General features: G+C 37.1%; 1 protein-coding gene across 9 annotated transcripts in view; it reads left to right on the forward strand.

Moving 5' to 3' along the window:
• The window catches only part of CEP170 (centrosomal protein 170), a 127,227-nt gene that overhangs the window by 1,182 nt on the left and 106,484 nt on the right, over positions 1 to 19,561 (forward strand). The window lies entirely within an intron of this gene.

Here is a 19,561-nt window from a genome sequence, read left to right on the forward strand (position 1 = left end):
CCTAACACAGGGCGGGAAGACGTGGGGTTTGATTCTAAGTCACAGAATCTCTGTTCGGTGGTGTTCCGTAGAGTTTTATTTTATTTTATTTTATTTTATTTTTTGAGGAATGTAAGGAAGACAGACTATGTCTGCTGGAGTCCAAGCACTGCCAAGGTGATCAATATAAAATTACTAGATGACGTTGGAGCCTGGGCTAGAAAGGGCCTGACAACGAAGCTGTTGTGTCAGGGAAATGAACCAGCAGAATTGTTTTCTCATTGGGCGGGTAATGCATTTATGTTCCTGAGGGAATAGATACATCTTGCTGTTTTATTTTTTAAGCAAGTAAAACAAACGAAACAACTGGCCCCGTATAAATCTGTTTGGGAAGTTAACTCATTTTTATTCTCTTAATGAAAATTCAGACATTGGGGAGGAATTTGGCGAAGCAGGCGATGCATTTGATTGAAAATGCATCCTTTAAAATGATTTCCTCCTTAAGCTTACAACGCATACAGCCGTTTGCTGTCGTTGCTACTTGAAACACACCAGAAGAGAAAAAGCAGGATGGGGAGGAGCAGGTGGAGGAATAATGTGAGATGAGAGAGTGACATTATGACTATAGTATCTGGATCTTCACTGGTATATCCCTAACTGGATATGCTTCAGAGACTTAGGAATTCAGTGCTGGAAACAGTACGTTGATGAATAGCAAGTTATGTATTTTTCTGTCATTATTTTTAAAAAGTAAAACTAGGGTTGCCTTTAGTTCTTCCTAACTTTGGAGATAACACAGAAGAGCCTAAGTACACTTGACAGAAGAAAACACTCAAACACAGAAAGTTAACTGACTTGTCTGCCCAAGCCAACCTGCTCATGTAAGGCAGAGCCAAATGAAACTAAAGGCCCACTCTGCAGAGTGATCTTTCCTGTGTCCCCCAGCCCCTTTGACCCTGTGAAAACGTAGAGAACGCTTCCCTACGTGCTCCTTGAGTAGGCTGTGACTATCCGTGAACTTGATTCTCACCGTTGTATTTATCTAGTTCTTGCCTTTGTCATGTAAAAGTAGGAATTCTCCTGAAATGGACCTTTAGTTTTATAAAGTAACTTACTAAATGAGGAAAGATGTCCTAACATGTGCTTTCAACAAACTGTTGCAGTGTTTTCCCTACTACTTAATAGTAGCCGTATTTTAATATTATTTCTTGAAATTCAGTAGTATTTTATAATAGTATGATGATCAACTCTATAGACAGTGTTGAAAATAAAATTTCCGCATAAAAAGAACCTATGATGTTTATTTTGATACAATTAATGAGCTGTGATCATTAACGGATTACTTTCAACTTAGAATTTAACTTTTAAGATATATTAACTTTATGTTTTTTATTGGGTTGAGTTTTACCATAAATTGCTTTTTATCTTGCCTTATAATTTTAATCGTTTTCATCTTACATTGCATTTTAATAGACCTTTTTAAAGGATGTATTGTTTATCTTAAATTTCAGCTTTAAAGATCTGTAACTAAATTTCAGTGTGTGGAATTATATGCAATCATGCTTTAAATGTATTTTATTGGTAAATTTCATTGTGTTCTGAGATTATTTTGTATGGAAATAATCTGTCTGTTCCCTATTTTAACATGAGGTCGTGAGGTTTTTTTTGTTTGTTTTTGTTTTTTTTACTGTAAGCTTTAGCATACATTCTGCATATTGATCCTATTATGGTACTTTTTAAAATTGTGCTTCATGATTTGTGTGATTTGTTCTAAGTATCAATTTCTTGCTCTTTTTTATCTGCTGAAAAAACTAGTTTTATTATTGTATCTGGTTGCAGTTAGATAATGCTTATCTGGTACTAAATATTGTATATGCTTAAGCTTTTTGGTCAAAATGATTTTTATTCCACAAAATTACATTTCTGAAAAATATTTTTTCTTTACTAATTAATAGGTAGACTTTTCTTTCTCATCTGTCTTGAACACTGGTATGTTAAGCAGTGTACTCTTCAACTGTGTATCTAACAGACAGCGTATTTAATTGCCAACTAAAATATCTGTACAGTTGCAGATTATTCTGGGAGTATGACAAAAGAGCAATCACATACCATTTGAAAAATGCTTAGTGAGTAGATAATATTGACTGGAGCATTCAATGTTGATCTGTTTCATTAAGAAATGGGATACTCTTGATGGAAAGAAGTATCAGACCATCTTTATTTCATTAACAACCAAAATTTCTATTCAAATACCCTAGGTTTTGATTTATTTACTCACATGTTTCATGAAGGATTGTTCAGTGATGAGTTAGCCATTGTGCGAGATAAAAAAACATGTGTCTAGTAGTGTGGTTGATTAAACTGGATATATTATCCAGTGTAGTTGAAATGTTTTAGCCAAAGCCAGTGACATAGCCAAATGTATGTTACTGGTAAAGCCTACTTTTATATCAAATAAAGGTGGAAAAACAAAACAGCAAAAGCAAATTAAAGAAAAACCTCATAAAATTTTCTTACATACAAGCAGGGATTGCGTAAAGTATGGAAGTGGAAAAGAATCTCAAGCATGCATTGTTTAGGTCTGAAAAACAATTGAGACATAGAAGAGAACAAGTCATTTTTAAAGTATATCAGCAATTAATAAATGATATGGAAAATATTATCCTCTGAAACACAATGTTTATTGAATAGTTGAATAATACCTGCTATATATTAACCGTCTCCTAAGTGCCAGGAAGTGTATGTGTGTGTGGTATGTGTGTATTTAATTTATGCAGCAGACTTCTAAATTAAGGTATTTTTACACATTGAGAAAATTTGAGGCATAGAGTTAGTGAATAACTTTGCCTCTGTGTCACACATTACTTAAGTTAGAGTCTGTAACTGAACCTTTGTCTTTTTGGCTAAAGCCAAAATTCTTTCTACTCATCTTTTTTAGTAAGTAAAAGGGTACCACTTATTTCCTTACTCTAGTTCATAAAATTTTAGAATTGAAGGGAACTTTAGAAGTCAGCTCATACAATGTGCCACTTACTACTCTGAGATGTAATTGGATCCAACTTCTCTATAACCCTTCCCTAGACATAGGAAACCCTGTTCAGCTTTCAAAAAGTGTAAGAGGAAGATCTTACTTACATTGAGCTAGTAGCTGCTTTTACCATATAACTTCTTCTCACTGGTTGCAATTCAGTCTTCAGGAGTAAGACAGAGTAAGGTTTTTCTCAATATATTAGCTAGATTTTCTTTTGTCTAAATGTTACAACACCTGCAACTTCATATGACTTCCATTGCCATCCTCACGTCTCTCAACTGGATTCACTCAGTTTTGTCAGTGCTATTTGTGTTCTGATCTTGTTTCCATATTTAATTCTGCAGTTATGGTCTGAATGCAAAGTGCAGTGAAATTGTCCCTTTCCTTATTTCAAGACGTACACTTGTGTTTAAAGTCTAAAATTGTACCAACTCTCTAACAGCAGTAATTGTCTTTGCTAATTCAAAGCAAAAGAGAGAGAGAGAGAAATGTTATGTGGCTTTTCAAGTTATATTTATGTAATTCAGGGGATTCTTGTTTGAGATTTTGTTCTGTTTTTCTAATGTTCAAAATGGCTTTTATTAAATAATAGTGATAGTAGGTGTTAAGTTTCTTTTGATATTGGTAATGGGATTTTATTTTCTTTTAGTGTTCTTAACCAATAAAAAGTTGGCAGCCTTGATTCTTATTTTGTTTCTGAAAAATTGATCTGGAAACCACTGATGTAGTCAACATAAATCAACATTTTTACACTTAGCTAGATATCTCCCATTGTGTATGTACACACAGATGATGTTTTTGAAGCAGTATTTTACCATTGCCCCCTATTAAATTTCATCTCCTTGAATGTAGCCATAGTTAAAACTTGAGATCTTCTTGAATCATGATTCTGTCATCCAAGGGATTAGCTTTCCTTTCTGGCTTTTTGACATTTATAAATTTAACAAGCCTAACCTCTTATGTCTTCATCCTGGCCATATACTTTATATAGCCAAGGACAAAGCCATGCACATTTATAAATAGAATAAACGTTACATAAATAAAAGATGCTGGGAGGAAAGGTGACACAGAATGAAAACCATTTGGATGGCTTTGTTTTGTTCTTTTTTGTTTGTTTGTTTGTTTGTTTATTGAAAATAGAGTCTCACTCTGTCGCTCAGGCTGGAGTACAGTGGCATGATCTCAGCTCACTGCAGCCTCCACCTCCCGGGTTCAAGCAGTTCTCCTGCCTCAGCCTCCTGAGTAGCTGGAACTACAGCTGCACATCACCACACCGGCTAATTTTTGTATTTTTAGTAGAGCCCAGCGTGTATTTCACCACATTGGCCAGGATGGTCTTGATCTCCTGATCTTGTGATCCACCTGCCTTGGTCTCCTAAAGTGTTGGGATTACAGGCGTGAGCCACCACGTCCGGCCTTGTTTTTTAAATTAAAGAGAAAATGATTATTTCCTCCAGTAGTAAAAGAATTAGGCGAAACTTACAATATGATGGAGGATATGGATAATTATATTATTTTACGATAAAAGTCAAGTAAGGATAGATGCTATGAAGAAAAAGTAATCAGGGTAAAGAGATAGTGAGGGAGGACTGCTATTTTTACTTTATTTTCAAGTGTTCAATTTGTTCAGGTAGTTTAAAACATCAAATAATATTTTGAAAGGAAATAACATGAAAAACCTCTTCACCTTGTATCTTATCTGCTGAGTTACCGCTTTTGCCAATCCAGTAAGTAGCTATTTTTATTATTTCTCACAAATTCTTCAGTGAACTTTTTTTTTTTTTTTTTGAGACAGGGTCTTGTTCTGTCACCCAGGCTGAGGTGCAGTGGCATGATTACAGCTCCTTGCAGCCTCAATCTGCTGGGCTTAAGCGATCCTCTCACCTCAGCCTCTTCAGTAGCTATGACTACAAGTGTACACCACCATGCCCAGCTAATTTTTTGTAGAGATGAAGTCTCATTTTGTTGCCAAGGCTGGTCTTGAACTCCTGAGCCAAAGTGATCCTCTTTCCTCAGCCTCCCATGTTCTAGCATTACAGGCGTGAACCACTGTGCTTGGCAGTGAATTTTTCTTCACTTCAAGCAAATATAAATATATATTTTGTGTCCCCTTTTTGACACAACAAAAACAGTCTCTTTATCCACTATGCTACATCTTGAGAGCTATCTTAGGGTGCTTAGGGAAAATCCCTCTTTCTGAGGTGACAGCAGAGACCTTGCATTAGGTAGGGAAGCAAACCATGTAGTTATCTGAGGTGGGAGCACGCAGTGGTTCTGAGGCAGGAATGGGATGAGTGAATTTGGAAAACAAAGAGGCCACTGTGTCTGAAGGAGAGTGAGGAAAAGGTGCTTATAGGAGGAAATGAGATTGGATAGAGATTTTATTGGTTGGTTTTAAGTGCTGAGTGTTGATTGGAGGATTTTGAGCAAAGCAAAAGAATTGGGTTCTGGTCATTCTTTAAAACACTGGGAACCATAAGATGAGCTATGAAATGACTGGAATGATCTGGTTTAAAAGACGTTAATGGTTTAGACTAGAGTGACAGTAGTGGCAATAGTGGAAGTTACTAGGTTTTTTTTTTTTTAACATTTTGGAGACGTTAAGTTTGACATGTCTATTAAACACCCAAATGGATGCATCAAGTAGACAGTTTGTAGTCAGGAATTCAGAGGAGAGGTTTGGACTGAAGATAGTTAAATTTTAAGCATCACCTGTAGACTTGAGGAGATCTCTTGGGTAGGGAGTTAGAAGAGATCCAAGAATTGAGAATTGGTATTCTCTAACATGGAAAGCTGAGTGGAAGAGGAGGATTGAAAAGTGGCCAGTGAGGTGTGAGGAAACTAGAAGAGTGTGTTGTCCCACAAGCCAATTAAAGGAAGTATTTTTAGAGATAAGGGGTGATCAATCTCCTGTATCACTTTAATCACCTAAATACTTCATAAGAAATCAGGCAGTATCCTCTTTCTTTGTGAATGGCCTCTGAGAAAGCAATTTCCTTTCTTCAATCTGGTTTGTCAACATGAATGTTCACAATTATTGTCCCCTGGAAACTACTAAATCTAAATCCCTGAACAAAGTTTTACTCATAAATAGGCCAATGCCGTTTCCTCCGTGGATGGGTATGGCTGCTGCTGCTGCCTCTGATGTTTGAACAGAAGTGATGCCGTTTTGTGAGAACAACTTATCAGGAAGCTAGTGATATTCCAGCTACTTCAGAGGTTTTCTGTGGTAGGTAGCCAAATGAGGTAGATGTAAAAGCCAAATGAAAGGTATAATTGCAGGTCGGGAATCTCCTTCACTTATTGCCCAAGTGTGGTACCAACTTGATAGTGTTAGATTTGAAGAACTATGTTGGCAAATAAAAATATTTTTCATTCTGAGTCTGTAGGAATAGTTTTTTACTTCGTGTGCATTCTGTCCCCATGGGCAGTTTTGCACATCATTTTATAATATTCTTGAGGGTAAAGAAAAGGACTTGATGCTAGAAAGAGGGTAAGAACAACCAGGCCAGATCTGGTGGCTCACGCTGTAGTCACAGCACTTTAGGAGGCCAAGGCGGGTGGATCACTTGAGATCAGGAGTTAAAGACCAGCTCTGGCCAACATGGTGAAACCCCGTCTCTACTAAGAATACAAAAAATTAGCCAGGCTTGGTGGCAGGCACCTATAGTCGCACCTCCTGCTACTCAGGAGGCTGAGGCAGGAGGGTCACTTGACTCGGGAGGTGGAGGTTGTGGAGACCTGAGATCACGCCACTGCTCCCAGCCTGGGCAACAGGGTGAGACTCCATCTCAAAAAAAAAAAAAAAAAGAACAACCAGGCTTTGAGATAATAGCTTTTTTCCCCAATCCTAAGATCATCCTTTAATTCTAAACAGTGTCAGAATAAAGAGAATTTAGATAGAAAAGTAAGCAAGTTAAAAGGCTTCCTTTTTTACTGACTTTCTGGAAGGTGTTCAACTGAGTAATGGTTTGTCACATGTTACATGGAATAGAAAAAATGCAAATTCAAAACTGAGAGACTGGTTAGGGATTTTGAACTCTAGGTAGCCGGCTAGAAACCGATTTGAGGAAGCAGGAGGATAGGGGAAATGAGTCTGCTTGATGATAATAGGGGTAAAGTACAAAATACTTATTTTGATGAAAAGGGAACATTGCAAATACAGGACTTTCTGTGGCAAGCTTTTTGAGGCAATAGGACTTTAACTTCAAAATATATAGGTATCTTGAGGACCTTTGATAATATTATTTGCTGTGGTCATTGAATACTTCTCATTGGAGAAAAAATGCATGAAATGCACTGCAAATTGAAGCCCACTTTAGTTTTTAATACTTTTTTAATATTACAAATCTAATCCTTATACATTGCAGAAAATTTAGAAAACAAGATTTTCTACCATTAAGTACTATCATAATCCCACTAGCCAGTAACCCCGTTATGTATTCTTGTCTATTCTGATTTAATTTGGTAACATTTATCGTAAGTTAAACTTTCTAGCTCTAGTTTTTAAGGTGATACAGAATCTGTCTTCTCAAACATGTAATCTACTTATATACAATTTATGGAAATTACAGGTTTTTTGTTTGTTTGTTTTTTGAGATGGAGTCTCGCTGTGTCACCTGGGCTGGAGTGCAGTGGCGTGATCACGGCTCACTGCAACCTCTGCCTCCCAGGTTCAAGTGATTCTCTTGCCTCAGCCTCCCGAATAGCTGGGATTACAGGCGCGTGCCATCATGCCCAGGTAATTTTTTTGTATTTATAGTAGAGACAGGGTTTCACCATGTTGTCCAGGTTTGAACATCTGACCTCATGATCTGCCCACCTCGGCCTCCCAAAGTGCTAGGATTATAGGCGTGAACCACTGTACCTGGCCAAGCTATTTTTAAAATTGTAAACAACAGGCCAGGTACGGTGACTCATTCCTATAATCCCAGCACTTTGGGAAGCTGAGGTGGGCAGATCACTTGGGGTCAGGAGTATGTACATGTTAAAATTCTTATTGGGTAAAAATAACAAATTTAAAAGCCAAATGACAATCTGGGAAAAAAATTTACAGTATCTATTACACAAAAGTTGTTAAAAGTGAGCCGAGCAGAATGACACAACAGAAGCATGGTGATCCTAGAATTTGTTACAAGTGAATATAATGATGAACATTCCCTTAGAAAAATAAGCAAAAGGCACACACACACAAGCAATCTTTTTCCCTTTTTTCTTTTATTCTTCTACCACTGGCATATGAAATTGTGTGTTTCTTCAACCCTTCATCAAGTGCTGAATATTACGTATCTTTTTTAAATTTTGCTTTCTTTTTTCTTTTTTTGAGACAAAGTCCCACTCTGTTGTCCAGGCTAGAGTGCAGTGGTGTGATCATGGCTTGCTGCAGCCTTGACCTACTGGGCTCAAGGGGATCCTCCTGACTTAACCTCCGAAGTAGCTAGGACTGTAGGCATGGGCCACCATGCCCATCTAAGTTTTTTAATTTTTTGTAGAAATAAATTTTTATAGAAAAGGAAATTTCTCATTTCCTTTTCCTTATGAAATAATCTCACTACACAACATTTTATTAAATACATGCCTATATTTTATCGTATTTGTTATTTGAATTTTTACATATAAGTGTCTTAATTTGTAATTTCTTTAAAATGTATTTAGCAGTATATAGCCTGTTGTGTCAGTTTATTGCATAACTCTCCCTAGTTTTTGATTTCTTTTTTTTTTTTTCTTTTTTTGAGACGGGGTCTCACTTTGGCCTCCAGGCTGGAGTGCAGTGGCAGGATCTTGGCTCACTGCAGACTGGATCTTTTGGGCTCAAAGCGATCCTCCCACCTCAGTCCCCATGTAACTGGGAATACAGGGCACATGCCACCACGCCCAGTTATTTTTTTTGTATTTTTGGTAAACACGGGGTTTTCACCATATTGCCCAGGCTGGTCTCAAACTCCTGAGCTCAAGTGATCTGCCCGTCTGGGACTCCCAAAGTGCTGGGATTACAAGCATGAGCCACTGCGCCTGGCCCAGAGTTTTTACTTTCTAAACTATTTGTTTTTTAATTTCCTCTTTTCACTAGAGTTAAATTGGGAGATAAGTTTTTGAGGGTGTATGTATGTGAGAGCAAGTGGGAGATACAAGGAGCTGTGTTGGGGGTTATTCTAGATTTTTTTCTTTCTTTCTTTTTTTTTTTTTTTTTTTTTAAGAAAATTCTCAAACGTAGAGGAGAGTTGAAAGAATTTCACAGTGACTACTCACACACTTACCATCTTGATCCTACCAGTAACACGATACCAGTTTTATCACATACCTAGCCGTTTATTCATTATTCTGTTCATCACTGTATCTTATATTTTGATGCATCTCAAAGTAAATTGCAGATATTAGTATTTGGGTGTGTTTAAGAAAAGTGCTCTTAAATTAATTGAGGCTAATTATGTTTCAGTTTTATATTTTCTGAATGTACTATTGAAATATTTTACAACCAATCACTTACATTAAACAAAGTTAAAAAAATGAACATACTGTTTTTCACTCCAGTAGTATTGATGAACTAGGTGTTTCTGTAAATAGCTAGCTAAGTAAATTGACCCAAATGACATTGAGTTAACTCCTTTTGGGGGTGGGGCATGTGTGTGTGTGTGTGTGTGTTGTCTACTTTTAAAGAGGAATGGTAAGTTGAGTTTTGTTTTTGTTTTTTAAGCTAAAGAGCTATTTAAGGAAGCGTATATTGTTTCTCTAATACCCTTTAATAGCAAATCCAGGAGTAAATTATTCATTCTAAATTTTTTATCTCACTACCTTCCACTTCCACTATCCCCCTACCTTTCTTCGCCTATGTGAGGAATTCTGTGTTGGACTATTCAGTAAAAATAAGAGCCCTTACTTAAAGTTTTACCCTGTGACTCTTTCCTTCCTTCCTTTCTCATTCCTTCCCTCTCTCTCGCCCAGGCTGGAGTGCGGTGGTGTGATCATAGCCTACTGCAGCCTCAAACTCTTGGGCTCAAGTGTCCTGACCTTCCAAAGCACTGAGATGATAGGCATGAACCACCACGCCTAGCCTTTACTCTGTGATTCTAAGCGATGTGTAACAAATTCCGGAATGTTAAGGATCTACCGTAAAGAATCGAGAATTCAAAATGTATAAATTGGGAGGTCAGAACAAATAGAATCCAACTCGGTGAAAGGTAAATAAAGTAAAATTTAGAACTTTGGGGAGGGCACCATACCCTGGGGACAAGGGGATGGGACTGTTTGGTGTCTAGCAGAAGCAGGTCTAGTGTTTGTTGTGAGTAACATTTGGAACATAACTCATTAATAGAATCTGGCACCTTTTCCTGGTAGATATTAGGTCAATTACAAGTTAACATCCCCTTCCCTTCAAATATAATAAGATGAAAGGCAGGAATATTTTATCAAAGAGTGCTGTTTTGACAACTATTTCCTTTCATCTCCTCCTCAGCTGTCTGTTTTTGTCACTAGGATTTCTAATGTTTGACTTTCCTTTCTCTCTTGTTCTTGGGCCCAGTTTGTAGTCTCCTCCTTCAGTCCACATTCTAAATCAGTACATGGTGCTTTTCCTGTGTTCTAATATCTTTTCTGTTTGTTTCTTTTGAATCTCACAAACAACTTCATAGCCCACTCTCCCCACCTCTACCCTCTCATATTGTCAACCCATGCAGTCTAAGCTGAAGGAGTCTATTTGAGAGATTAGAAAATATACTTTTTTGTGTGTGTGACAAAGTTTTGCTCTTGTCACCCAGGCTAGAGTGCAGTGGCACGATCTCGGCTCACTGCAGTCTCCGTCTCTTGGGTTCAAGTGATTCTCTTGCCTCAGCCTTCCCAGTAGCTGTGAATACAGGTGCTCGCCACCATGCCTGTCTAATTTCTGTATTTTTAGTAGAGACGAGGTTTCACCATGTTGGCCAGGCTGTCTCGATCTCCTAACCTCAAGTGATCCACCCACCTCAACCTCCCAAAGTGCTGGGATTGCAGGCATGAGCCACGGTGCCCAGCCTACATTTTCTTGATACAGTTAGGAAAATCTCTTTATAGCTCTCATCATCTTACCTTCTTTTATATTCTAAAATACCTTTGTAGAAGGTGAAGCATTCCTATCATGTGTTTAATTCACAAAGCAGTCATTTTAGTTATAATGGCATTTTTGTAAAGGAAGGGGTGTTAACATTGTTTTATAAGGCAATTAAATTACTAGTGCCTGGTTTTTCTGATTTGCACTTTCTAGTTTTTGTGTGTGTGTGTGTTTTCTTTTTTTGAGACAGAGTCTTACTCTGTCACCCAGGCTGGGGTGCAATGGCATGATGTCTGCTCACCACAACCTCTGCCTCCCAGGTTCAGGCAATTCCTGTGCCTCAGCCTCCAGAATAGCTGGGATTACAGGCATGCACCACCATGTCCAGCTAATTTTTTGTATTTTTAGTAGAGATGGGGTTTCACCATGTTGGCCAGGCTGGTCTCGAACTCCTGAACTCATGATCTGCCAATCACGGCCTCCCAAAGTGTGGGATTATGAGCATGAGCCAGCACTCCTGCCCAGTTTTGTAGTCTTAATGTGGAGCACATTTGCAACACTTGGTCTGAACTGAATCTGTGATTCAAAATATTCATATTTCTTAGTACTTCTAAATAATTCATGCAAAAAGTTATGTTTCATTAACTTTCTTTTCATTTTTATGTTCAGAGGCACCCTCCTGCACAATTCTCTGTTCATGTAGGTATTGCTAAAACTGTGAATTTTGTTTTCACAGCGTGAAAATGGAATATCAAGCACTTTGTTGTATAAATTAGTGCTTCCGACTGGGCACGGTGGCTCACACCCATAATCCTAACACTTTGGGAGGACAAGGCAGGAGGATCACCTAAGGTCAAGAGTTTAAGACCAGCCTGGCCAAAATGGTGAAACTTCATCTCTACTAAAAATACAAAAATTAGCTGGGCATGGTGGCGGCCACCTATAATCCCAGCTAAGGCAGGAGAATCACTTGAACCCAGTAGGCAGAGGTGCCAGTGAGCTGAGATCGTACTATTGCACTCTAGCTTGGAGAACAGAGCAAAAACTCTGTCTCAAAAAAATAAAAATAAAAATAAATAAGTGATTACTTCTTTATCTGTGCACAATAAAATCTGCAGAATTAAAAAAAAATACAGATACCTATATGTTACAGTTATAATTTCAAGCCTTCAGATATGAAGCCTAGACATTGATAAATATATAATACACATAAAAGTGTGTATTATTGTGCTTGTGTGTAAAAATCTCCACAAGTGATTCTAGGTAGACGAACCATTAGCTTAAGGTGATCTCCTCAACTAAGGGTCGTCCTAGGAAATAAGGTAGAACATCTGTTGGTGGTAGCCACTGCTTAACTTTAGAAGTGATGAGATGAATATTGAAACTGATCAGATGGGTCACTTATTGCAATTCTAGTGTGATTTATTTTGTACTAAATGGATTTTTTTTTTTTTTTTTTTTTTTTTGAGATTGAGTCTCGCTCTATCGCCCAGGCTGGAATGTAGTGGTGCAATCTCAGCTCACTGCAACTTCCACCTCTGGGTTCAAGTGATTCTCCTGCGTTGGCCTCCCAGGTAGCTAGGATTACCAGCATGCATCACCACACCTGGCTAATTATATATTTTTAATAGCGAGGTTTTCGTTATGCTAGCCAAACTGGTCTCAAACTCCTGACTTCAGGTGATCCACCCACCTCGGCCTCCTAAAATGCTGGGATTACAGGCCTGAGCCACCACACCAGGCCAGATTTTATTAATATTTCTAAGTATCAGAAAATTCCCAATGAATTTTATGTCAGATTTCTAATACTGGCCATTGGCCTATTGATAAAACTTCACCAAAAAATGTTATATTGTGCCACAGGTACCTATTAATATTTATTGAACATTTACTAAAGTTTCAGGCATCCATGCAAGGTACAAGAGATACGAGGATTGCTAAGTAATAGTCACTTTACTCAAGCACCTCAACCTATAGGGGAAAATAGACAAAAATAAACAGATTTTATACAGAGAAATTTAGGAGTCCCTGTAGGTATATTTGAAGGGCAATATAGGTGATCAGAATTGGGAGGCTGGGAATTTTACGGGAGTTTTTCTGGGGGAAGTGATTGCTGAGAAGTTCAATATGACAGGTCTTGGAACAGCATAGCGCTTTCACTTCTAAATTCAGTTGAACATGGAATACAGGGGGGGTAGAGTAATGGGGGGGGTTACAGGGCTTTTTACTGAAAATTTAAGTTTTAATTCTATCTTGAGCTCTACAGGTGGCTATTGAAAATTGGGGAGTAAAATTAGTAGATTTACTTTTATAAATATAATTTCGATAGCTGAAGAAGGAAAGATTTGGAGAGTGGGAGGCTAGAGGCAAAGCGTCCAGTTAAAAGAGCTCTGCAGTAATTTATTGGTGAGTACCAGTGAGATAAGAGGAATGACACCAAGAAAGATACCTGGGAGGTGGAATCGAAGGGACATGATGACTTACCTGAAAACAGCTAGAGAGGGAGAGAAAATACCTGGGCAGTTGGTGATGCCATTCACTAAGACACAGAAAAGAGAAAAAGAGGCACATTTGTTAGATGAAAGGGTTCTGCTTTTTAAAAATTAAATATGAGAAGGTCATGAGGTCATTGAACTGAAAACTAGTTAGCAGTTAGAGGTAAGGTCTGGATCTTGTAAAAAAATTTTGACTTGAAATTATATGTGTGACATTATAATAAGCAATTTTGGAAGCCCAGGGTTTTAAAAGAAGTCCCAAAGGGATTATGGGACTTATTATTAGGGAAATAACCCCTAAAAAACAGAATTTAAAGAAGTGAACCCTTTCAAAGAGATTGAGGAGTGCCCACAGAAGTGAGAGGAAACCAGAGTGATATTTGTAGAAGGCAAGAATGGTCAAAGATATTGAGAGGTAATTTAAGATAGGAATACTAAAGATCATTAGATTTAACAATTAGGAGGACGTTTTAAACTGTAGTTCAAATTCCAAAAATTACTTTGACTTTGGAGATTCAAATTTACTAATATGTTGACTGAATTCTGTTACAAAATTACTTTCTGATTAGATGATTTGAGTTTGTCTAATACATACATACATATATATATATATATATATATATATGTACACACACACCATACACTCTAGTACGTTTGCTATATGAAAATTAAAATATAATGAGGAAAATCATACTTTTAAACATATCTACCATTAGGTTTGGGTTACTTCCATTTCTTAGCTATGCATGCCAATAGTCTTTTATCTATTTTAGCTGCTTTTTACCCTCAAAATTGCCAAAGCTCTTCTCTAAATGAAATATGTCAATATTCTTTTTTTTTTTTTTTTTTCAGGACAACTTACTGTGTTGCTCAGGCTAGAGTGTAATGGCGCAATCTTGGCTCACTGCGTCTTTGACTTCCTGGCCCTAAACTATCTTCCTGCCTCAGCCTCCCTTGTACCTGGGATTACAGGTGCACGCCACCACACCTGGCTTTTTTTTTTTTTTTTTTTTTTCGTAAAGACAAGGTGTCACTTTGTTGCCCACGTTGGTTTTGAATTCCTAGGCTCAAGCGATCCTCCCATCTCAGCCTCCCAGAGTTGGAATATTCTTTAGGCTGGCTGTGCCTAGTGATTCCCTCCCTTAAGAGAATTCTTATATTTCATCTTCTCAGAAATAAACAAACTACAAAACAATTCCAGTGAACTGTTACATACCTCATGGCCTTCTGGTAAAGATAAACCCTAATCACTTTAAACATCAGTAACCTAAGAATTATAATATATGAAAGAACAGACTTGCCAATACAATGAATATTTTAAAATTGTAGACAAAAGATAGACCTGATTATTTATATAATTTACTCATTTATATGAAATTCGTAATGATGCTGCCTTTTTTAAGACAGAGTCTGGCTCTGTCACCCAGGCTGGAGTACAGTGGCATGATCTCGGCCCACTGCACCCTCCACCTGCCAGGCTCAACTGATTCTCCTGCCTCAGCCCCCAGTAGCTGGGATTACAGGTGCCCACCACCATGCCTGGCTAATTTTTTGTATTTTTAGTAGAGATGGGGTTTCACCATGTTGGCCAGGCTGGTCTTGAACTCCTGACCTCAGGGTGATCCACACACCTCAGCCTCCCAAAGTGCTGGGATTACAGGCATGAGCCACCATGCCCAGCCTACAGTGATACTATCTTAAATAAATTAAAATACAAAGCACTTTATTTTCTTTTGATTAGATTAAAACTTTCTTTTCCAGCATCCATTATTTTATCAGCTATTCTGCATGTTTATATGCTGTAGGTATGACGCATTTAACGAAAGCTATCCTTAATGTAAATAATAGTGTCATTTGTTGGTTTGAGAGCTGAACTAGCTAGAGTACCACTAGCCTTGTATGAATATGTAAATTTAAATTAATTAAAATTAAATGAAATTAAACATTTATCTTTTTAGTTTTATTAGCAGTATTTCAAGTGCTCAATAGTTAACACATGGCTTGTGGCTAACGTATTGGACAGGAATATTTCCATCATCACAGGCTGTCGCACAGTGCCGGTACAGAGATATTTATAAAAATTATAATTTAGCATGAAGGTAGAAAGAAAAACTGCATAATTTAGGCTAGTAATTAGCAATTTACTGTTATGCAGTAAAGGGTATTAGTGATATAGTCACTACATACATTCTTTTTTTTTTTTTTTTTTTTTGTGAGATGGAGTCTCGCTCTGTCGCCCAGGCTGGAGTGCAGTGGCACGATCTTGGCTCACTGCAACTTCCACCTCCCTGGTTCAAGCGATTCCCCTGCCTCAACCTCCAGGACTACAGGCGCATGCCACCATGCCTGGCAATTTTTTAAATATTTTTGGTAGAGACAGGGTTTCACCATGTTAACCAGGATGGTCTCGATCTCCTGACCTTGTGATCCACCTGCCTCAGCCTCCCAAAGTGCTGGGATTACAGGCATGAGTCACTGTGCCTAGCCATTACATTCTTAAAATATACTCTGAGACTTTTTGGTTTTCTACACTTTGAAGTTTCAATTCGGTTTTCATATGTTATTCTGATACTGTGATGGAAATGATTTGCACCACCTCCCAAATAGTTAATGTATAGTGAATGAGAAAAGGTATTAAAGATGAGCAGAACCATTTTAAAAGGGCACAAGAATTAGTGATCTGCCAAAATTAGTTGCGCACACATGGCAGAGAAATTGTTGTCATGAGTGAGCTAAGAACAGTGAATCACAACGTTTGGCTTTCAGGGTCTTACAGACCTTTAACTCATACTGCTTTCTTCCCATTGTTACTCCCTCCTTTAGACAGCTTCAGCTCTTTCACACAGCTTTGTGAGCCTTTTTCTGCTCCTAGTGCTCTATGATCTGACAGTTTTTAAGATTTATAGTTGTTTAGTGAACATAGAGATAGTTTACTATCCCTTCAGATTCTAGGTTTCTAATCCATGCTACACTCCAATTTACTACATTTGCCTCATTTCTCTAGATTGATCTGCTAATATTTGGTCAGCTTATTTTTGGTTTTTGGTTTTAATAACTGATTGATTCCTTCTTGTCTGTGGACTTCTCGAGGAAAGAATCTGGCTGAGAAGATTGGAAATAGGCTGAAATTTACATGAACTGCCAGCATTTATTGCCCAGAGTGTCAGAGAACTCTTTAAGGTAAAATATATTGCATATCAGTCATACTCAAACTCCTGCCAAAACCCAGACTGTCGGAATCACCTGCATCATGTTAAGGTATATTTAAGAAAAATACAAAGGAGATAATGATTTGTGGGAAAAGCCCAGTATTTGGTAGCTGAAGGCCCAGATTTGAATATAGATGGCTCTTGTTTATACTGTATTTGTAACCTTGAATAAGCCTTTAATTGTAGTTTTCTTCAGGGAAAAATGTTTCTTGAATGCTTGTTTGGGGAGTTAAATGAAAGGATACAAGTATTAATATAAGCAGCTAGCACAGTTACTGGCACAAAGGAGGTACTTGATCAATGTCTGAATCTAAGCCTTAACTGATTTTTTGGTGTAAAGCAACACCAAAATTATGCTTTAATAAGGGTAGTGCAGTTCTACAGAAGAAAACAAGTTAGACTTTACATTTTTCATAAACTGACAGGGAAAACCTAGCAAGAATTTTTAATGCCTAATTTATGGAAAAGTGTAGCTTTTCCATCAAATCTAAGTCTTCTTTTAAAAATATATAATAAACTCAGATATAGAATATGTGGCTTGGTATTTGGAATGTCATTTTCACCTATTTTTATGAAAAGTGGTTTTTTTGTTGTTGTTGTTTTAATGGCTATTTCAAATTTAAGTTGCAGCTTATTTTTTTTTTCTTTTATACCTATTTGCTTTAATTGCCTTTTAAAAAAGAATTAATAATGTATATGGCAGATGGTAAAGGTAAAATTTAGAGCAGTCATTCCAGAATAATCATGAGTGTATGAAAGCAGAAATTTTCCTAGTAATGAGTTTGTTCACATGAGGATGAAACAAGTATCTTGGTAAGTATCCAAAAAAAACACAGCTGTGGATTTATTCTTTTGGAGTAACTATATAAATAAGGGTGGAGATTTAAAATAAATAAATTTTTTCCAAGAGTGTATTTCATTATGTGTGCCAGGTCAAATTAATTATACAGCAAAGCTGAATTTTTGAATATGTTCTAAGCATATATCACTTTCTCAAAGATATTTCCCTAGACCATCCCAACCTAAATGGCACCCCCCAAATTATCTTGTTCTCTTTATTTTTTCATGTTTCCTTCTTCCCATTGCCCCTGAAGTTTTCTTATTCATTTATTTAGCTATTTGTCTATTTTTGCTTCTATGACAGGAACTTTTTCTATCTTGATCCGCTCTCTTTCCCCAGTATTGTATAGTGCTTACTACTGGGTTTTATTTTATAGTACTCTGTAAAACGGAGTCATCGTATGTAATCATTGTATAATGTTTATGTTCATTTTCTAGAACTTGAAGCATTTTTGTAGTTAAAAACAATTATGTATGTATACACACATATGTGAAATTCTTAAAACAGTGCCTGTCTCATATTAAGTGGTCAATAAATTCTACCAATTACGAATAAAACAATTTGCTTTTATAATCTGTGATTTCCATTTTATTTGATCCTGAGTGATAACGTATATTTGCACCTTATTTGATCATGAATCCTTAGTTGAAATGCCATTCCTAATTATTTCCTTCATTTTCAGAAATACATGGCATCAAAAGACAGACTACTGGTGTTGAGGATATATTTTAAGTTAGGAACATTTTAGGGGTGAAAATGTGAAATAGTATTCCTTAATTTATACATTTGTTTAAAATTGTGTCTTTTAGATACTTGGTGTGATGGGGTGAAAGACATGACAAAATTACAGATCCCAGTTGATCTAATGCCTTAGTGTGTTTATTTTAGTTTATAAGCTGTACTGCTGGTTCAGATTACAATTTTGTAAGGTAAAGTTTATCATTTTTACCCCCCTTTGTTTATATTTTCATTGATTTTATTAAGAAAACCGGATCTTCTTTCTCGTACGATTTATTCATTCAGGAAACAAAGCTATGTCCTAGACCAAGCCCATGGAGATTATTGTCACCCTTTCATGCCTGTTGGTACCAAAAGAAAAGTTGTCACATGTATGCCTAAGTAGATTCATATCTTATTAGAATGAGAAATGCATAGGCTAAAAGAAAGCATTTTCTACTGTATAGAGGGATAGTCCTACTGTGAAGCCAGCTATTTCTTTCTCTGCAGTAGCAGGAGTTGTAGGGTAAGAAGAGGTTCATTCTCTGTAAAGCCATCTGGTGATGAATCAGCCAGCCAATTGCCAGAGAATAAGGACAGACTGCCCTTAACATGTGTTTTAGCTCAAGTAATTGTATACACTGACTATCATTTATATAATAATGATTTTTTCTAAGGCTTAATAATTTGAGTAAGCCAGTTTCTTTTTATGGTTGATATGGTGCCCTATTTTGTAGTTCTCGTAATGTTGTCATCTATCAAGTGCACTATTCATTATTGCCTGTCTCAGCTTAAGTATTACAGTAATTAACATCACTCAGACCCCTCTTGCCATCATTCCTTGATTTGAATTATATGTGACTAGGAACAACTTTTAAAAATATTTTTAAAAAGCAGTAAAATGTACATAATGTTGAAAACTGTGTAGTGAAGCTGTGTGCTCTGCTCAGTAACCGCAGTTTTTGTTTCGTGTTTATTTAAATGTAAAGCTTGGCTATTAATATTTTAGTCCATTAAATCATGAAAAGAACTCTGATCTAGCAGGAAAGTCTATTTTAAAGTTAATGATAGCTTTAACTGTAAATGTAATGATGTAAATGGAACTAGAAGGTGGGCCAGTGTTCACATCCATCTGACATCCAGATGTCTGAGCTTTAAACTTTGGTCAGATCACTGGTGAAAACAGCTTTACATGATAAAAAGACAAAGAGGCCGGGGGCGGTGGCTCACGCCTGTAATCCCAGCACTTTGGGAGGCTGAGGCGGG

This window comes from Sapajus apella, unplaced genomic scaffold, assembly GCF_009761245.1.
Source record: "Sapajus apella isolate SASKATOON/1434 unplaced genomic scaffold, GSC_monkey_1.0 scaffold49, whole genome shotgun sequence".
NCBI classification, from domain to species: Eukaryota; Metazoa; Chordata; class Mammalia; order Primates; family Cebidae; genus Sapajus; species Sapajus apella.